Source organism: Ranitomeya variabilis, chromosome 5, assembly GCF_051348905.1.
Source record: "Ranitomeya variabilis isolate aRanVar5 chromosome 5, aRanVar5.hap1, whole genome shotgun sequence".
NCBI classification, from domain to species: domain Eukaryota; kingdom Metazoa; phylum Chordata; class Amphibia; order Anura; family Dendrobatidae; genus Ranitomeya; species Ranitomeya variabilis.
Window position 1 is genome coordinate 272,467,710 of NC_135236.1, and position 21,711 is coordinate 272,489,420.

Here is a 21,711-nt window from a genome sequence, read left to right on the forward strand (position 1 = left end):
GTTCTCAATGGCAAGAGAACATAGCCCAGCAAACATAAGAACTAGCTCTTGGAAGGATGGAAACTAAACTGACCATGAACTAAACCTGCCGCACAACTAACAGTAGCCGGGTAGCGTAGCCTGCGTTTTATCCCTAGACGCCCAGCGCCGGCCGGAGGACTAACTAATCCTGGCAGAGGAAAATATAGTCCTGGCTCACCTCTAGAGAAATTTTCCCGAAAGGCAGACAGAGGCCCCCACAAATATTGGCGGTGATTTTAGATGAAATGACAAACGTAGTATGAAAATAGGTTTAGCAAAATTGAGGTCCGCTTACTAGATAGCAGGAAGACAGAAAGGGCACTTTCATGGTCAGCTGAAAACCCTATCAAAACACCATCCTGAAATTACTTTAAGACTCTAGTATTAACTCATAACATCAGAGTGGCAATTTCAGATCACAAGAGCTTTCCAGACACAGAAACGAAACTACAGCTGTAAACTGGAACAAAATGCAAAAACAAACAAGGACTAAAGTCCAACTTAGCTGGGAGTTGTCTAGCAGCAGGAACATGCACAGAAAGGCTTCTGATTACAATGTTGACCGGCATGGAAGTGACAGAGGAGCAAGGCTAAATAGCGACTCCCACATCCTGATGGAAACAGGTGAACAGAGAGGATGATGCACACCAGTTCAATTCCACCAGTGGCCACCGGGGGAGCCCAAAATCCAATTTCACAACAGTACCCCCCCCTCAAGGAGGGGGCACCGAACCCTCACCAGAACCACCAGGGCGATCAGGATGAGCCCTATGAAAGGCACGGACCAAATCGGAGGCATGAACATCAGAGGCAGTCACCCAAGAATTATCCTCCTGACCGTATCCCTTCCACTTGACCAGATACTGGAGTTTCCGTCTGGAAACACGGGAGTCCAAGATTTTTTCCACAACGTACTCCAACTCGCCCTCAACCAACACCGGAGCAGGAGGCTCAACGGAAGGCACAACCGGTACCTCATACCTGCGCAATAATGACCGATGAAAAACATTATGAATAGAAAAAGATGCAGGGAGGTCCAAACGGAAGGACACAGGGTTAAGAATCTCCAATATCTTGTACGGGCCGATGAACCGAGGCTTAAACTTGGGAGAAGAAACCCTCATAGGGACAAAACGAGAAGACAACCACACCAAGTCCCCAACACAAAGCCGAGGACCAACCCGACGCCGGCGGTTGGCAAAAAGCTGAGTCTTCTCCTGGGACAACCTCAAATTGTCCACTACCTGCCCCCAAATCTGATGCAACCTCTCCACCACAGCATCCACTCCAGGACAATCCGAAGATTCCACCTGACCAGAAGAAAATCGAGGATGAAACCCCGAATTACAGAAAAAGGGAGACACCAAGGTGGCAGAGCTGGCCCGATTATTGAGGGCAAACTCCGCTAAAGGCAAAAAAGCAACCCAATCATCCTGATCTGCAGACACAAAACACCTCAAATATGTCTCCAAGGTCTGATTCGTCCGCTCGGTCTGGCCATTAGTCTGAGGATGGAAAGCAGACGAGAAAGACAAATCTATGCCCATCCTAGCACAGAATGCTCGCCAAAATCTAGACACGAATTGGGTACCTCTGTCAGAAACGATATTCTCCGGAATACCATGCAAACGGACCACATTTTGAAAAAACAGAGGAACCAACTCGGAAGAAGAAGGCAACTTAGGCAGGGGAACCAAATGGACCATCTTAGAGAAACGATCACACACCACCCAGATGACAGACATCTTCTGAGAAACAGGAAGATCCGAAATAAAATCCATCGAGATGTGCGTCCAGGGCCTCTTCGGGATAGGCAAGGGCAACAACAATCCACTAGCCCGAGAACAACAAGGCTTGGCCCGAGCACAAACGTCACAAGACTGCACGAAGCCTCGCACATCTCGAGACAGGGAAGGCCACCAGAAGGACCTTGCCACCAAATCCCTGGTACCAAAGATTCCAGGATGACCTGCCAACGCAGAAGAATGAACCTCAGAAATGACTTTACTGGTCCAATCATCAGGAACAAACAGTCTACCAGGTGGGCAACGATCAGGTCTATCCGCCTGAAACTCCTGCAAGGCCCGCCGCAGGTCTGGAGAAACGGCAGACAATATCACTCCATCCTTAAGGATACCTGTAGGTTCAGAATTACCAGGGGAGTCAGGCTCAAAACTCCTAGAAAGGGCATCCGCCTTAACATTCTTAGAACCCGGCAGGTAGGACACCACAAAATTAAACCGAGAGAAAAACAACGACCAGCGCGCCTGTCTAGGATTCAGGCGTCTGGCGGACTCAAGATAAATTAGGTTTTTGTGGTCAGTCAATACCACCACCTGATGTCTAGCCCCCTCAAGCCAATGACGCCACTCCTCAAAAGCCCACTTCATGGCCAAAAGCTCCCGATTCCCAACATCATAATTTCGCTCGGCGGGCGAAAATTTACGCGAGAAAAAAGCACAAGGTCTCATCACGGAGCAATCGGAACTTCTCTGCGACAAAACCGCCCCAGCTCCGATTTCAGAAGCGTCGACCTCAACCTGAAAAGGAAGAGCAACATCAGGCTGACGCAACACAGGGGCGGAAGAAAAGCGGCGCTTAAGCTCCCGAAAGGCCTCCACAGCAGCAGGGGACCAATCAGCAACATCAGCACCCTTCTTAGTCAAATCAGTCAATGGTTTAACAACATCAGAAAAACCAGCAATAAATCGACGATAAAAGTTAGCAAAGCCCAAAAATTTCTGAAGACTCTTAAGAGAAGAGGGTTGCGTCCAATCACAAATAGCCTGAACCTTGACAGGATCCATCTCGATGGAAGAGGGGGAAAAAATATATCCCAAAAAGGAAATCTTTTGAACCCCAAAAACGCACTTAGAACCCTTCACACACAAGGAATTAGACCGCAAAACCTGAAAAACCCTCCTGACCTGCTGGACATGAGAGTCCCAGTCATCCGAAAAAATCAAAATATCATCCAGATACACAATCATAAATTTATCCAAATAATCACGGAAAATGTCATGCATAAAGGACTGAAAGACTGAAGGGGCATTTGAAAGACCAAAAGGCATCACCAAATACTCAAAGTGGCCCTCGGGCGTATTAAATGCGGTTTTCCACTCATCCCCCTGCTTAATTCGCACCAAATTATACGCCCCACGGAGATCTATCTTAGAGAACCACTTGGCCCCCTTTATGCGAGCAAACAAATCAGTCAGCAGTGGCAACGGATATTGATATTTAACCGTGATTTTATTCAAAAGCCGATAATCAATGCACGGCCTCAAAGAGCCATCTTTCTTAGCCACAAAGAAAAAACCGGCTCCTAAGGGAGATGACGAAGGACGAATATGTCCCTTTTCCAAGGACTCCTTTATATATTCTCGCATAGCAGCATGTTCAGGCACAGACAGATTAAATAAACGACCCTTAGGGTATTTACTACCCGGAATCAAATCTATGGCACAATCGCACTCCCGGTGCGGAGGTAATGAACCAAGCTTAGGTTCTTCAAAAACGTCACGATATTCAGTCAAGAATTCAGGAATCTCAGAGGGAATAGATGATGAAATAGAAACCACAGGTACGTCCCCATGCGTCCCCTTACATCCCCAGCTTAACACAGACATAGCTTTCCAGTCAAGGACTGGGTTATGAGATTGCAGCCATGGCAATCCAAGCACCAACACATCATGTAGGTTATACAGCACAAGAAAGCGAATAATCTCCTGGTGATCCGGATTAATCCGCATAGTTACTTGTGTCCAGTATTGTGGTTTATTGCTAGCCAATGGGGTGGAGTCAATCCCCTTCAGGGGTATAGGAGTTTCAAGAGGCTCCAAATCATACCCACAGCGTTTGGCAAAGGACCAATCCATAAGACTCAAAGCGGCGCCAGAGTCGACATAGGCATCCGCGGTAATAGATGATAAAGAACAAATCAGGGTCACAGATAGAATAAACTTAGACTGCAAAGTGCCAATTGAAACAGACTTATCAAGCTTCTTAGTACGCTTAGAGCATGCTGATATAACATGAGTTGAATCACCGCAATAGAAGCACAACCCATTTTTTCGTCTAAAATTCTGCCGTTCACTTCTGGACAGAATTCTATCACATTGCATATTCTCTGGCGTCTTCTCAGTAGACACCGCCAAATGGTGCACAGGTTTGCGCTCCCGCAGACGCCTATCGATCTGGATAGCCATAGTCATGGACTCATTCAGACCCGCAGGCACAGGGAACCCCACCATAACATCCTTAATGGCATCAGAGAGACCCTCTCTGAAATTCGCCGCCAGGGCGCACTCATTCCACTGAGTAAGCACAGCCCATTTACGGAATTTCTGGCAGTATATTTCAGCTTCGTCTTGCCCCTGAGATAGGGACATCAAGGCCTTTTCCGCCTGAAGTTCTAACTGAGGTTCCTCATAAAGCAACCCCAAGGCCAGAAAAAACGCATCCACATTGAGCAACGCAGGATCCCCTAGAGCCAATGCAAAAGCCCAATCTTGAGGGTCGCCCCGGAGCAAGGAAATCACAATCCTGACCTGCTGAGCAGGATCTCCAGCAGAGCGAGATTTCAGGGACAAAAACAACTTGCAATTATTTTTGAAATTTTGAAAGCAAGATCTATTCCCCGAGAAAAATTCAGGCAAAGGAATTCTAGGTTCAGATATAGGAACATGAACAACAAAATCTTGTAAATTTTGAACTTTCGTGGTGAGATTATTCAAACCTGCAGCTAAACTCTGAATATCCATTTTAAACAGGTGAACACAGAGCCATTCCAGGATTAGAAGGAGAGAGAGAGAGAAAGGCTGCAATATAGGCAGACTTACAAGGGTTCAATTACAAGCACACTCAGAACTGAAGGAAAAAAAAAAAAAAAAAAATCTTCAGCAGACTTCTCTTTTCTCTCCTTTCTCTGTCAATTAATTTAACCCTTTGAGGCCGGTCAAACTGTTATGGTTCTCAATGGCAAGAGAACATAGCCCAGCAAACATAAGAACTAGCTCTTGGAAGGATGGAAACTAAACTGACCATGAACTAAACCTGCCGCACAACTAACAGTAGCCGGGTAGCGTAGCCTGCGTTTTATCCCTAGACGCCCAGCGCCGGCCGGAGGACTAACTAATCCTGGCAGAGGAAAATATAGTCCTGGCTCACCTCTAGAGAAATTTTCCCGAAAGGCAGACAGAGGCCCCCACAAATATTGGCGGTGATTTTAGATGAAATGACAAACGTAGTATGAAAATAGGTTTAGCAAAATTGAGGTCCGCTTACTAGATAGCAGGAAGACAGAAAGGGCACTTTCATGGTCAGCTGAAAACCCTATCAAAACACCATCCTGAAATTACTTTAAGACTCTAGTATTAACTCATAACATCAGAGTGGCAATTTCAGATCACAAGAGCTTTCCAGACACAGAAACGAAACTACAGCTGTAAACTGGAACAAAATGCAAAAACAAACAAGGACTAAAGTCCAACTTAGCTGGGAGTTGTCTAGCAGCAGGAACATGCACAGAAAGGCTTCTGATTACAATGTTGACCGGCATGGAAGTGACAGAGGAGCAAGGCTAAATAGCGACTCCCACATCCTGATGGAAACAGGTGAACAGAGAGGATGATGCACACCAGTTCAATTCCACCAGTGGCCACCGGGGGAGCCCAAAATCCAATTTCACAACAATGCAGTCTTTCTGGGCAGTCTCTACAAGATGCAGTCTATCTGGGCAGTCTCTACAAGATGCAGTCTTTCTGGGCAGTCTCTTTCTCTCTCTTCTGGAGCGCAGCTGCACCCGGCTCTGCACGCTGCTCTGCAAGCTGCTCTCTCTCCTGCATGCGTCCCTTTCCCGCTCTCTGGCTGCTTCCCTCCTGTCCCAGTCTACAAGTCTCTCCCCTAGGGAACTTGCGGCACAGCTCAAAGGTTCCGGGCACAGAGCCGAGAAGGTAACCGCCCCCAGACTCTTCTGGTGCTTTTAACCCCTTACATTCCCCCCCTCTTTCTACTCGCCATTCCACGGGCGAGATCTTCAGGAGCTCCTGTTGGCAATCTTCTAGTCCTTGCACAATCTGCTGCCAGATGAACTCATCCTGATTGTAGCGAACAGGGGGTACACCAGCCGTTGAACGTTCAGAGCGTCTAAAACCAGCAGGGGCGGTGGTGTCAGCTGCTGTGGGAGGAGTCGAGGCTTCCTCCGATACGTTGGTAGAATCTGGCACCAGCCCTGTTCCTGGGTTCACTGGAGGAGATTCGAAGTCTTCCTCATCTTCCACATCTACATTGATCACTGGCGCAGCCGGTGGGGGTGCTGGAGCCAATTGGACTGATTCAGGATCTCGAGACAAACATGGACGCAACATATTCCTGTGCAGCGTGCGGGTGGGAGTCCCTTCTTCCGTTTCGGGCTGGACCTCATAAACGGGACCCCCGTTGCCGAGCCGCCGCTTCACTCGGTACGGCCTTTTCTCCCATCGGTACTCCAGTTTGTTGTGTGGGCGCTTTTCCCTCACTAAGACTCGGTCTCCAGGCCACAGGGCTGTCCCCTTTTTAGGAGCTACCTGGGGATGCTCCAATTCTTGTAGCCGGTCCTGCACTAGACGTTGAATTGTCCGCAGCCGACGATGATGTTCTTGAACCCAGGAGTACACCTGTTGTGAATTTGCTTTTTGCTCCCTCTAGTGGTTACTAGTTTTTTGACTCTGGTTTTTCTGTCATTCCTTTTATCCGCACCTGGGTCGTTAGTTAGGGGTGTTGCTATATAAGCTCCCTGGACCTTCAGTTCAATGCCTGGCAACGTAGTTATCAGAGCTAGTCTGCTGTGCTCTTGTCTACTGATCCTGGTTCCAGTTATTCAGCTAAGTCTGCCTTTTGCTTTTTGCTATTTGTTTTGGTTTTGTATTTTTGTCCAGCTTGTTCCAAATCTATATCCTGACCTTTGCTGGAAGCTCTAGGGGGCTGGTGTTCTCCCCCCGGACCGTTAGACGGTTCGGGGGTTCTTGAATTTCCAGTGTGGATTTTGATAGGGTTTTTGTTGACCATATAAGTTACCTTTCTTTATTCTGCTATCAGTAAGCGGGCCTCTCTGTGCTAAACCTGGTTCATTTCTGTGTTTGTCATTTCCTCTTACCTCACCGTCATTATTTGTGGGGGGCTTCTATCCAGCTTTGGGGTCCCCTTCTCTGGAGGCAAGAAAGGTCTTTGTTTTCCTCTACTAGGGGTAGCTAGATACTCCGGCTGGCGCGTGTCATCTAGAATCAACGTAGGAATGATCCCCGGCTACTTCTAGTGTTGGCGTTAGGAGTAGATATATGGTCAACCCAGTTACCACTGCCCTATGAGCTGGATTTTTGTATTCTGCAGACTTCCACGTTCCTCTGAGACCCTCGCCATTGGGGTCATAACAGTTTGCCAGGCCCGTATTAAATGTTTAATGCATTGCAGAAGAGGGATTATAAGAAAGAAGATTCTGAGTTTTTTTTTTTTTTTCTTCTTCCCCTTTACCTCAGAGTTGCTATGCTTGCTGCAGACATGAATGTCCAGACCTTGATTACAAGTGTGGACCAGCTGGCTACTCGTGTGCAGGGCATACAAGACTATGTTATCAGAAATCCTAGGTCAGAACCTAAAATACCGATTCCTGAACTGTTTTCCGGAGACAGGTTTAAGTTTAGGAATTTCGTGAATAATTGTAAATTGTTTTTGTCCCTGAGACCCTGTTCATCTGGAGATTCTGCTCAGCAAGTAAAAATTGTTATTTCGTTCTTACGGGGCGACCCTCAGGATTGGGCTTTTTCGCTGGCGCCAGGAGATCCGGCATTGGCTGATCTTGATGCGTTTTTTTCTGGCGCTCGGTTTACTTTATGAGGAACCCAATCTTGAGATTCAGGCAGAAAAGGCCTTGCTGGCTATGTCTCAGGGGCAGGACGAGGCTGAAGTGTATTGCCAAAAATTTCGGAAATGGTCCGTGCTGACACATTGGAACGAGTGTGCACTGGCCGCTAATTTTAGAAATGGCCTTTCTGAAGCCATTAAGAATGTTATGGTGGGTTTTCCCATTCCCACAGGTCTGAATGATACTATGGCACTGGCTATTCAAATTGACCGGCGGTTGCGGGAGCGCAAAACCGCAAATTCCCTCATGGTGTTGTCTGAACAGACACCTAATTCGGTGCAATGTGATAGAAAAACCGCAAATTCCCTCATGGTGTTGTCTGAACAGACACCTGATTTAATGCAATGTGATAGAATCCTGACTAGAAATGAGCGGAAAATTCATAGACGCCAGAATGGCTTGTGCTACTACTGTGGTGATTCTACACATGTTATCTCAGCATGCTCTAAACGTATAGCTAAGGTTGTTAGTCCTGTCACCGTTGGTAATTTGCAACCTAAATTTATTCTGTCTGTAACTTTGATTTGCTCACTGTCATCTTATCCTGTCATGGCGTTTGTAGATTCAGGTGCTGCCCTGAGTCTCATGGATCTCTCATTTGCTAAGCGCTGTGGTTTTACTCTTGAACCATTAGAAAATCCTATTCCTCTTAGGGGTATTGATGCTACACCATTGGCAGCAAATAAACCGCAGTATTGGACACAGGTTACCATGTGCATGACTCCTGAACACCGCGAGGTGATACGTTTCCTGGTTTTACATAAAATGCATGATTTGGTTGTTTTAGGGCTGCCATGGTTACAGACCCATAATCCAGTCCTGGACTGGAAGGCTATGTCAGTCTCAAGTTGGGGCTGTCGTGGTATTCATGGGGATTCCCTGCCTGTGTCTATTGCTTCTTCTACGCCTTCGGAAGTTCCGGAGTATTTGTCTGATTATCAGGATGTCTTCAGTGAGTCTGAGTCCAGTGCACTGCCTCCTCATAGGGACTGTGACTGTGCTATAGATTTGATCCCGGGCAGTAAATTTCCTAAGGGAAGACTGTTTAATCTGTCGGTACCTGAACATACCGCTATGCGTTCATATATCAAGGAGTCTCTGGAGAAAGGACATATTCGTCCGTCTTCTTCCCCTCTTGGTGCGGGATTCTTTTTTGTGGCAAAAAAGGACGGATCTTTGAGACCTTGTATTGATTATCGGCTTTTGAATAAGATCACTGTCAAATTTCAGTATCCTTTACCGCTGTTGTCTGACTTGTTTGCCCGGATTAAGGGTGCCAAGTGGTTCACCAAGATAGACCTTCGTGGTGCGTACAACCTTGTGCGCATTAAGCAAGGTGATGAATGGAAAACCGCATTCAATACGCCCGAAGGTCATTTTGAGTACTTAGTGATGCCTTTTGGGCTCTCCAATGCGCCTTCAGTTTTTCAGTCCTTTATGCATGACATTTTCCGGAAGTATCTGGATAAATTTTTGATTGTTTATCTGGATGATATTTTGGTTTTTTCTGATAATTGGGATTCGCATGTGGAGCAGGTCAGGTTGGTCTTTAAAATTTTGCGTGAAAATTCTTTGTTTGTCAAGGGCTCAAAGTGTCTCTTTGGTGTACAGAAGGTTCCCTTTTTGGGGTTCATTTTTTCCCCTTCTGCTGTGGAGATGGACCCAGTCAAGGTCCGAGCTATTCTTGATTGGACTCAGCCCTCGTCAGTTAAGAGTCTTCAGAAGTTCTTGGGCTTCGCTAACTTCTACCGTCGTTTTATCGCTAATTTTTCTAGCATTGTGAAACCTTTGACGGATATGACCAAGAAGGGCTCCGATGTAGCTAACTGGGCTCCTGCTGCCGTGGAGGCTTTCCAGGAGTTGAAACGCCGGTTTACTTCGGCGCCTGTTTTGTGCCAGCCTGACGTCTCACTTCCCTTTCAGGTTGAGGTGGATGCTTCGGAGATTGGGGCAGGGGCCGTTTTGTCGCAGAGAGGCCCTGGTTGCTCTGTTATGAAACCTTGTGCCTTTTTCTCTAGGAAGTTTTCGCCTGCCGAGCGAAATTATGATGTGGGCAATCGGGAGTTGTTGGCCATGAAATGGGCATTTGAGGAGTGGCGTCATTGGCTCGAGGGTGCTAAGCATCGTGTGGTGGTCTTGACTGATCACAAAAATCTGATGTATCTCGAGTCTGCTAAACGCCTTAATCCGAGACAGGCCCGCTGGTCATTGTTTTTCTCCCGCTTTGATTTTGTTGTCTCGTATTTACCAGGTTCAAAGAATGTGAAGGCCGATGCTCTTTCTAGGAGCTTTGTGCCTGATGCTCCTGGAGTCACTGATCCTGTTGGTATTCTTAAAGATGGAGTTATCTTGTCAGCTATTTCTCCGGATCTGCGACGTGTGTTGCAGAGATTTCAGGCTGATAGGCCTGAGTCTTGTCCACCTGACAGACTGTTTGTCCCGGATAAGTGGACCAGCAGAGTCATTTCCGAGGTTCATTCCTCGGTGTTGGCAGGTCACCCGGGAATTTTTGGCACCAGAGATCTGGTGGCCAGGTCCTTTTGGTGGCCTTCCTTGTCAAGGGATGTGCGGTCATTTGTGCAGTCCTGTGGGACTTGTGCTCGAGCTAAGCCTTGCTGTTCTCGTGCCAGCGGTTTGCTCTTGCCCTTGCCTGTCCCGAAGAGACCTTGGACACATATCTCCATGGATTTCATTTCTGATCTTCCGCTATCTCAGGGCATGTCCGTTATCTGGGTGATATGTGATCGCTTCTCCAAGATGGTCCATTTGGTTCCTTTGCCTAAGCTGCCTTCCTCTTCCGATCTGGTTCCTGTGTTTTTCCAGAACGTGGTTCGTTTGCACGGCATCCCTGAGAATATTGTGTCAGACAGAGGATCCCAGTTCGTTTCCAGGTTCTGGCGATCCTTTTGTAGTAGGATGGGCATTGATTTGTCGTTTTCGTCTGCTTTCCATCCTCAGACTAATGGACAGACGGAGCGAACCAATCAGACTTTGGAGGCTTATTTGAGGTGTTTTGTCTCTGCTGATCAGGACGATTGGGTGACATTCTTGCCGTTGGCTGAGTTTGCCCTTAATAATCGGGCTAGTTCCGCCACCTTGGTTTCGCCTTTTTTCTGCAACTCTGGTTTCCATCCTCGCTTTTCTTCGGGTCATGTGGAGCCTTCTGACTGTCCTGGGGTGGATTCTGTGGTGGATAGGTTGCAGCAGATCTGGAATCATGTGGTGGACAACTTGAAGTTGTCACAGGAGAAGGCTCAGCGCTTTGCCAACCGCCGTCGCGGTGTGGGTCCCCGACTACGCGTTGGGGATTTGGTATGGCTTTCTTCCCGCTTTGTTCCTATGAAGGTCTCCTCTCCCAAATTTAAACCTCGTTTTATTGGGCCTTACAAGATATTGGAAATCCTTAATCCTGTATCTTTTCGTCTGGATCTTCCTGTGTCGTTTGCTATTCACAATGTATTTCATAGGTCCTTGTTGCGGCGGTACATTGTGCCTGTAGTTCCTTCTGCTGAGCCTCCTGCTCCGGTGTTGGTTGAGGGCGAGTTGGAGTACGTGGTGGAGAAGATCTTGGATTCTCGCCTCTCCAGGCGGAGGCTTCAGTACCTGGTCAAGTGGAAGGGCTATGGTCAGGAGGATAATTCCTGGGTGGTCGCCTCTGATGTTCATGCGGCCGATTTAGTTCGTGCCTTTCATGCCGCTCATCCTGATCGCCCTGGTGGTCGTGGTGAGGGTTCGGTGACCCCTCACTAAGGGGGGGGTACTGTTGTGAATTTGCTTTTTGCTCCCTCTAGTGGTTACTAGTTTTTTGACTCTGGTTTTTCTGTCATTCCTTTTATCCGCACCTGGGTCGTTAGTTAGGGGTGTTGCTATATAAGCTCCCTGGACCTTCAGTTCAATGCCTGGCAACGTAGTTATCAGAGCTAGTCTGCTGTGCTCTTGTCTACTGATCCTGGTTCCAGTTATTCAGCTAAGTCTGCCTTTTGCTTTTTGCTATTTGTTTTGGTTTTGTATTTTTGTCCAGCTTGTTCCAAATCTATATCCTGACCTTTGCTGGAAGCTCTAGGGGGCTGGTGTTCTCCCCCCGGACCGTTAGACGGTTCGGGGGTTCTTGAATTTCCAGTGTGGATTTTGATAGGGTTTTTGTTGACCATATAAGTTACCTTTCTTTATTCTGCTATCAGTAAGCGGGCCTCTCTGTGCTAAACCTGGTTCATTTCTGTGTTTGTCATTTCCTCTTACCTCACCGTCATTATTTGTGGGGGGCTTCTATCCAGCTTTGGGGTCCCCTTCTCTGGAGGCAAGAAAGGTCTTTGTTTTCCTCTACTAGGGGTAGCTAGATTCTCCGGCTGGCGCGTGTCATCTAGAATCAACGTAGGAATGATCCCCGGCTACTTCTAGTGTTGGCGTTAGGAGTAGATATATGGTCAACCCAGTTACCACTGCCCTATGAGCTGGATTTTTGTATTCTGCAGACTTCCACGTTCCTCTGAGACCCTCGCCATTGGGGTCATAACATACACCCCCGTCCGTGGGTAGTCCTCCTCGGGTTCCAGCGCCAGCTCTGCCAGTCCCTTCCCGGGTCGGCCAAAGAACAGAGAGTAGGGGGTGAATCCGGTAGTGCTGTGTTTACGATTGTTATATGCCCACACCAATTCAGGGACGGACTCAGTCCACTTCGCCTTCTGGTCCTCCTCCAGAGTCCTCAGCATTTGAATCAGAGTGCGGTTAAATCTTTCACAAGCCCCATTCCCTGTGGATGATAAGGGGTGGTCCGGGACTTATCTATTTTGTACAGCTGGTGCAGCTCCTCCATCACTCTTCCGAGGAAGCAGGCCCCTTGATCAGAATGGATGCGCTTGGGACACCCGTACACCTGAATGAAGTGTTTGCAGATTGCGTGAGCCGCAGACTCGGCAGTTTGGTCCCGCATGGGCGTCACTACGGCAAATTTAGTAAAGTGGTCTATCATCACTAAACAATGCTCATAACCTTGATGTGCTGGTTCAATTGTCAAGTAATCTATTGCCAGTAGGTCCATGGGGCCAGAAGACCTCACCGTCTCTGTGGGAGCTCTTTGTTCTGGTGGTTTGACCAGCTCACAACTTCTGCATTGCCGACATACTTTATCAACAGTGTTCCTTAAGTGGGGGTGATAAAATAGGCGCTGTAACCACTGGAAAGTCTTTTCTGGCCCAAAGTGTGCTCCTTTCTCATGTGCTTCCTTAGCCACCTGGTCTATCATGGACGAGGGAATCACTGTCTGCCATACAAGACTGAGTTCTGTTTGCAGGAATACCTTCCGGTACAGGATACCATCCCGCAACTCGAGCCTCTCCCACTGGCGTAGCATCTTCAGTACTTCAGGTGACATGGACCTCCTCTCACGTCGATTGGGCATTTGTTCAGACACGACCCACCTTCTCAACTGAGCTAGCTCCGGATCCTCCTGTTGTACTCGGACCCACTCATCGCGGGGCTGCTCCAGCAAATTCACACAGGCCTCTTCCTGTTGAATTTCCTGCGCCGCTGCCACCGTCCTGGCAGTCTTTCCAAAACCTGGAACCTCTACATCTTCCAGTTCTTCATCCTGGCTGGGTGCTGGTTTGCGATAGTTTACTCGAGAGAGGGCATCCGCATGTACATTCTCAGCTCCTCTTTTATACGAAATTCTGTATCGGAACTTGGCCATTCGGGCTACCCAACGTTGTTCTAGGGCGCCTAACTTGGCATTCTCGAGATGGGCCAACGGATTGTTATCGGTGCGTACATGAACTTCTGAGCCATCCAGATATTCCGCGAACTTCTCAGTCATTGCCCACACCAGCGCCAACAACTCCAGCTTGAATGAACTGTAATTTTCTGGATTCCTTTCTGAGTCATGCAGAGACCGACTGGCGTATGCGATGACGCGCTCTTTCCCGTCCTGCATCTGCGACAGTACAGCCCCGAGGCCCTGAAGGCTCCCGTCAGTGTGCAAGATGAACGGTTGTGTGAAGTCAGCGTAGGCCAGCACGGGGGCCTCCGTCAATGCCTTCTTCAAAGCCAAGAATGCCTCCTCCTGATGCTTCCCCCACTGTATGTTCCTGTTTTTGGCGCAAGAGGGCACTCCCCTCAACAACTCCTGGAGTGGATTAGCAAGGCAGGTAAAGTCTTTTACAAAGCGTCTGAAGTATCCCGTGAGTCCCAGGAATGCACGCACATCTTTCACCGTTTTTGGAGTTGGCCACTCTTGTACCGCAGTGATCTTCTCCTGGGAAGGCCTCACCCCTTCAGCGGAGACAACATCTCCCAAGTATTCAATCTCGGTACGGAAGAGGTGACATTTCTGGGGTTTCACTTTCAAGCCATACTTCTGTAGCCGACTCAGAACTTGCTCTAATCTCTGCAGATGCTCCTCAAAGGTGGGGGCAAAGACGATGATATCATCCAAGTAGATCAAAGTGGCTTCAAAGTTCAGACATCTCTCCATGAGTCGCTGAAATGTTCCTGGGGCGTTTGCTAGGCCGAAGGGCATCCGGTCAAACTCATACAGTCCCATCGGAAGGATGAAGGCCGTCTTGGCTCGGTCTTGCTCAGACATGGGCACCTGCCAGTAGCCGCTGGCCAAGTCTAACGTGGAGAAATATCTGGCATTCCCTAGTGCCGTCAGGGACTCCTCTATCCTGGACAGTGGGTACGAGTCCCGCACTGTGCAAGCATTGAGCCACCGATAGTCCACACAGAACTGCAGGGACCCGTCTTTCTTTCTCACCAAGACGATAGGGGCAGCCCACGGGCTCTGACTCTCACGTATAACTCCCTTCTTCAGCATGTGTGACAGCATTCCCTTCACCTCCTGGTACATCTGTGGAGGTATTTGGCGGTACCGTTCCCGGATTGGCGCCGCATCCCCGGTGGGTATCTCGTGGGTAATGGCCGTGGTACGTCCAAAGTCATCTTCATCTTTGGCAAACGCATCCTGAAATTTCCCCAATACAGCTTCTACCTGAGGTACCTGCTGAGGAGTAAGTTCCGAGAGCTCCGCCCTCATGCGTTCCAGTATCTGGCGCCCTTCTTGCATTAACCTGGGGTCCGAAGCTGCCTCCGCCTTGACAGTCACCAGCCACGGATCTTCTGGCCTTGCTGTCAGCTGTACCGCCTCAGTGGGGACCAATTCGTCTGGAAGGCCCAGGACTTGAGTGACTTTGCTTCTAGGGGGCAAAGTTATATCTGTCTCCCCCAAATTGATGTAGCGCACAAGGACAGTTCCATCCCGCACGGTAGCCAGGGACCGTGCGACCAATATTCCTGACGGCAGCTGGTCGGCTCTGCTGGGCTCAATTTGGACTTCGACTCCCTCCAGCGGGATGCCAGCTCGTACAGGCAGGGGAAGCACTGTCTGCCCAGGGGGCAACACTCGATTGACTGAGGCGGGGACGACGACTTTGCCGAGTTCCTTTCCGTCGCTGTATGCTTCCCGGACCTGGGCGGTCCGTATCAGTTGTTGGAAGACCCTTCTCTGGGGAGTTTGGTCGCTCCATTGTTGTAGGAACTGTTCCGGGGACTCGTTGAAAACGAGGCTTCCGAGGTCTTTTAACACATTCATGCCCAGGGTCACGGTATGGTCTTTAGCTACCTCTCCATCCACCAATACCACTCCTCTCCTCCCGAGGTCTTTTCCGCAGACCTCTATGTTCATCCATACCACCCCTGCGACCGGGATGGGCAAGTGATTGGCCGCCATAAGTTTGATCACAGGACCCCATTCGGGCCATAGCGCCTCTGTGAAGTGATGGCGGAAATATCTCTCAGGCATGGTGGTCACTTGTGAGCCGGTGTCTATCAAGCATCGCACTGCTCTTCCATTGATTTCTGCCCAGACCAGAGGGCACGTGGAAACAAGGCTGTGGGGACTTTTACTCCTCCTCCTCTATTCTTCACGCTCTGAGCGGCGCCCCTCAAGTCCAGAGCCACCTAGTTTAAAGGAGGATGCGGGGATGGTCGGCTCCGCCGGGGACACCATCGAGCAATGTGGCCAGACTCTCCACAAGTGTAGTTTCACCCTCCCTTCGGGGGGCAGCTTCTCTGCCTCGCACCAGAGGGCCAGGCCCCTCTGCCAGAGTTCTTCTGGAGGCCGCCATTTCTTCACGGACCTGTCTAATCTCCATTCTCAGGTCCTCCACCCACTGGGGAATATTGCCTGCGGCGGTGGTTACCTCCCCGCTCTGCACCCTTCCTACCAGCCCCGTCACTCCCTGTTCTTGTTCTCGCACACGCGCCTCACTGCCAACCTCAGAGAAAGTCATGTCTGGCTTTACTCGCATGCGCTCCCGCAGTGCCTGTTTCATCATTGCGTCACGCAGTCCTGTCACTAGCTGATCTCTGAGCACCACATCAACTGACCCTACCCCTACACCGTCCTTTCGTCTGATAGCAGTGTGAAGCTCTTGTAGGGTGTTCATGAATTGGGTCACGGTCTCCCCCTCCCGTTGTACCCGGTGAAACAGTCGCATGCGAAGTTCCCCTACGTCAGTGGGGTCCCCATGCGTTTCCTCAAGTATGCGCAGCACTTTGTCCAGGGTATCTCTCTCCCGGGGGGACCTATGCATGACAGAATCCCGCGCCTCCCCCTCCAGAGCCATCAATGCAATTTCTGCCTCCAGGTCTGGTGTCATGGGGTGCATATGCATCATTCCCCGGATACGCTGTGTCCAACTCCACAACATTACATTGTTCCCAGTGAACCTTGGCAAATTATTCAACATGGCTCCCAGGGAAATGCTAGACCTGGGAACTTCCCCCACTGCTTGGTCTGCCCTATCCGCACTACCGTGTGACATCCTGCCGACTACGCCAAATGTAATAACGTGCAGGTACTGAGTATGTCACCACGGAACAGGCAGACCAACAGTTGAGGGGTTTAATAACAGGAATTAGGTTCTCCTCGCAGGGAGGAAGCAATGGAAAATAACTAGCAATAAAACAATGCAAGAATACGGGAGTTAAACAATAAAACAGAATTAAGCAGGATTTCTTGAGAAAAGAACACTTATCAGTCTCATGAGGACTTGCTTGGAGGGTCGTCTTCTCCAACGTAGGCGCCGAGAATCAGTGGCACTTGTCGTCCCTCTGTGGTCCGTGAGCAGAGTAGTCTCTGAGAGCCTGCTGCCTGGGGTTTCGGGAGTTAATGTGGTATGCACAGGCTCTGAGTCTTTAACTTTTATAGCACAGCCAGAAAATCAGGGCTCTGCACGGTCGTCTGTACCAGGAAAACAAGGGGCTCTGCACTGTTAAGTCTCTGTACCAGGAGTCAGGGGCCAGGGTGTAGTAGTCTCTCAACGGGTCTCAAAGCGCCCCCCTAAAGTCACAGCAGAGTCCGCTTTAAGTACTCACTGGATGCAGTCTTTCTGGGCAGTCTCTACAAGATGCAGTCTTTCTGGGCAGTCTCTACAAGATGCAGTCTTTCTGGGCAGTCTCTTTCTCTCTCTCTTCTGGAGCGCAGCTGCACCCGGCTCTGCACGCTGCTCTGCAAGCTGCTCTCTCTCCTGCATGCGTCCCTTTCCCGCTCTCTGGCTGCTTCCCTCCTGTCCCAGTCTACAAGTCTCTCCCCTAGGGAACCTGCGGCACAGCTCAAAGGTTCCGGGCACAGAGCCGAGAAGGTAACCGCCCCCAGACTCTTCTGGTGCTTTTAACCCCTTACATAACCATGAATACATAAGGTCCTGCAATGCCTGCACATGAGGAAAGAGACATGGCGAATCAGAAAAACTATACAACATTTCTATTTGGAGGTATTTGCAAATATTATTATTATTACACCTACTACATATTGGGATAAGATTAAAATAGTATATTTAGCTAGCTTTATTCTTCATAATATAGCACAACTCACTAGGCACTGTGCAAGTGCAGCGCCCCAGAGTCCTGGTCGTTGCAGTAACGTCGCTCTGCCACTAAGGGGAGTGATGGTACGTCTGATTGCACTAAAGGAGTTCACCTGACCAGGTATCACAGTCACACATTACACTTCACACTCCGGCCACCAGGGGGAGCAAAGGGTTCTATGTATTAGGCCACTCCTCACACTCTGGTAAAACTGGGGGTTGGATAGGAAGTTAGAGAGAAGCTGACTGGGTCCTGCCCAGGTAATATCTAGTGAGAAGAGAGCGTTACTTGGGAAGATTCAGGGGGGTCCCTGTCAGGGGTGGGATCCTGGCAGAGGCCTAGCAAAGGACAGATTGGTACGGAGCCATGCCTGCACCTCATTGCGGCAGCATCTTAAGAAAGGACACGAAGCGAAGGATATTGTGGAGAAGTGAGAAACGGGATCACAGCACAAAGGCGATAGAACCAGTAGGAGTCGTGCCCCGAGATCGGCAACATCCTACTGAGGTGTGTAGCCGGCGGCCGGAACGCTGAGGAAGTAATAGGCTCTACGCATTACTTTGAACCAACGGCAGGACAGTTAACTTTAGGTTGGCTACCTCACCTTTACACCTAATGAAGACAACGGAGGCAATTGTGGGAGATGGGCGTCTCTAGGGTCCCTATAAAATAACTCCAGGCCTACCCCGTCATACGGGTGCATCCTATCCATATCATCTGGGGGATGGAGAGAGAAAGAACAGAAACATACACGACAGTTGTGAGGACTATCCCGTGGTGCTCAGCAGGGAAGTACTACAACACCCAGGCGCTAGTAGGAAGGCTACGGATTTCCACCTGCAAAGGGAACTCTGGATGTGCCTTCGGACCGGCCGGTCTCAGCCAGCCCTGTTAGCAGTGCTCTGGATTGCGGATGCCGAAGCCTTCAGTAAAGAGGTAAAGAGACTGCAACCCTGTGTCCTCGTCATTTACTGCAACCTACACCATCACCTACACCTTTTATTGGGCGCCCCTTAGCAGGGCCATGGACCGGGTCGGGCCACCGTGACATCCCCAGAACCGAGAGACCCGATACCGAGTACCCCGCTGCCCTGCGTTTGGGGGCCGCTCCACAAGGGGCATCTGTAATATCATGCATAGTCCATGGACAAGAGTGAAACGCAGGAGATCCAACTCTGAAAATCATAGAGACCTGCTGAATAATGGTTGGGGATTTCCTTATTGCAAGCCACCAAGCAAGGAAAAGTGTTTGGCCCCTTTCACACATCAGGTTTTTGCCATCAGGCTCAATCCAGCGATTTTTGAAAAAAACTGATCTGGTGAAAGCTGTTGCCGGATCAGTTTTTTTCTCATAGACTTGTATTATTGCCGGATTGCGCTGAATGGCCTCACGTTTCGTCCGTCTTTCGCTGGATCTGACGAAAAGTGTTTGTCCGGTGTCTGGAAAAAACAAAGTTACATTTTTGTCTGCGGCGAAAAACCGGACAGCGCTTCCGGCTCTTTGCTAGAATGGAAGCCTATGGGCACCGGAAGGCACGGATCTGTCAAATGACTGATTCCGGCGCCGGATTCTGTTTTTATTTAACTGCGCATGCCCAGATTTTCTTAGGATCCAATTAGCTGGATCAGCTAGTCGGATCCATTGAAAAAACAGATCTGTCGCATCAGTTTTTCAAAATCTGCAAATTATTCGTTTTTTTCCACATTCGCCGGATTGTGTCTGATGGCAAAAACCTGATGTGTGAAAGCATAAGATGCAAGACTCAGCCGTATTTCTCTCATGTGTGATCCCGACCAAACTCAGATTATGGTTGTACGATTAAAAAAAAAAACATTTTCACTTATCATTTTGTAGGGAATCCTGAGTTAACACAGGTGATGCACACAATCACTTATTAGGCTGCCGTCACACTAGCAGTATTTGGTCAGTATTTTACCTCAGTATTTGTAAGCCAAAACCAGGAGTGGGCGATAAATGCAGAAGTGGTGACGTGTTTCTATTATACTTTTCCTCTAATTGTTCCACTCCTGGTTTTGGCTTACAAATACTGATGTAAAATACTGACCAAATACTGCTAGTGTGACGGCAGCCTTAGTCGGGGAGAAAAGATGCCTCTAACCCAGGAGACCTCGCATTATTTGTGTATTACAAAGGCAGCTTATTTCATTTTACTCTTCCCTCCATGTTTCTTAAAAACTACCGCAGGTAGCTGAGGTACGCAGTAGCTTTAGACCCTGTGATCAGCTTAACTTTTTTTTTTTATTGATTTATTTTGATTGGGGCGAAAGGGGGGTGATTTAAACTTTTATATATTTTTTTCACATTTTTTTTAACTTTTTTTTTTTACTTTTGCCATGCTTCAATAGCCTCCATGGGAGGCTAGAAGCAGGCACAGCACGATCGCCTCTGCTACATAGCAGCGATCTGCTGTTCGCTGCTATGTAGTAGAAAATCAGGTGTGCTGTGAGCGCCGCGACATCCCGTGGCCATTTTCCTGAAGCCCCGGGAAGCAGAGCACTCCATCTGCGCACGCGCGGCCTCAGGAAGATGGCCGCTGCCACCGATAAACCGGTGAATAGCACAGATCGCGCTCTTTTTTGTGCCGTTGTGCAGTGCATTCGGCTGTTGCGCATGCGCAGTATGTATTGCACAGCGGTTACAGTGAAGAGACTCTAATGCGCAGCCGCGAACCACTACGCCAACGCCGGGAAGAAAAGCAAGAGGTGGGGGAGAAACAGCGATTTCACCACGCTCATTTGACCAGACCTGCGTGATTGACAGCCGAAAACGTCGACTTTACTAAGGTATTTTGGCAGCAAAGGTGGGGAATCAGGGGATAATAAAGGCACTATTGTACAGCACAGCTCAGGCCCTATTGAACACTATTTTTACCTCATATTGAAAAAATGGGGTGACAGGTTCCCTTTAAGATTGTAATCAGACTGTATGAAACCCACTGCCACGTTACAGCGAACCTCTAAGTGGGACCTAACGTCTGTCACCTTATAGGAGCGTTGTTGTGCACTAACCACTATCGCAGCGACAATGCACCAGCTGGGCGGGCGGCCTGGTGCCTCACAGGCCCCATGATGCCAGACTTAGTTCCAAAGACTAAGTTCCAAAGACTCCTGACTAGTGTTGAGCATTCCGATACTGCAAATATCGGGTATCGGCCGATATTTGCTGTATCGGAATTCCGATACCGAGTTCCGATATTTTTGCGATATGGGAAATCGGAATCGGAAGTGTGCGGTGTGTATGGTTCCCAGGGTCTGGAGGAGAGGAGACTCTCCTTCAGGCCCTGGGATCCATATTCATGTAAAAAATAAATAATAAAAATAAAAAATATTGATATACTCACCCCTCCGGCGGACCCTGGCTCTTAGCGGTGCCTCCGTTCCTAAGAATGCAGGGAGTGAAGGACCTTCGATGACGTCGCGGCTTGTGATTGGTTGCGTGAGCGGTCACATGAGCGGTCACGCGACCAATCACAAGCCACGACGTCATCGAAGGTCCTTCACTCTGCATTCTTAGGAACGGAGGCAGACGCTTGGACCGGTGAGAGCCGGGGCCGTCGGAGGGGTGAGTATATCAATATTTTTTTATTTTTATTCTTTATTTTATACATGAATATGGATCCCAGGGCCTGAAGGAGAGTTTTCTCTCCTTCAGACCCTGGGAACCATTCCGATATTTTGTGTCCCATTGATATGCATTGGTATCGGGTATCGGTATCGGCGAGATCCGATATTTTGCCGGTATCGGCCGATCCAATCTGATACCGATACCTTTGCATATCGGAAGGTATCGCTCACCACTACTCCTGACAGCACCGCCCCACAAGCACAAAACCACTGCAACAATGGCCGCCACACAGCACTGACACTAAATGAAAGGAGCATTGAAACTCACCTTCCTCAAGCTA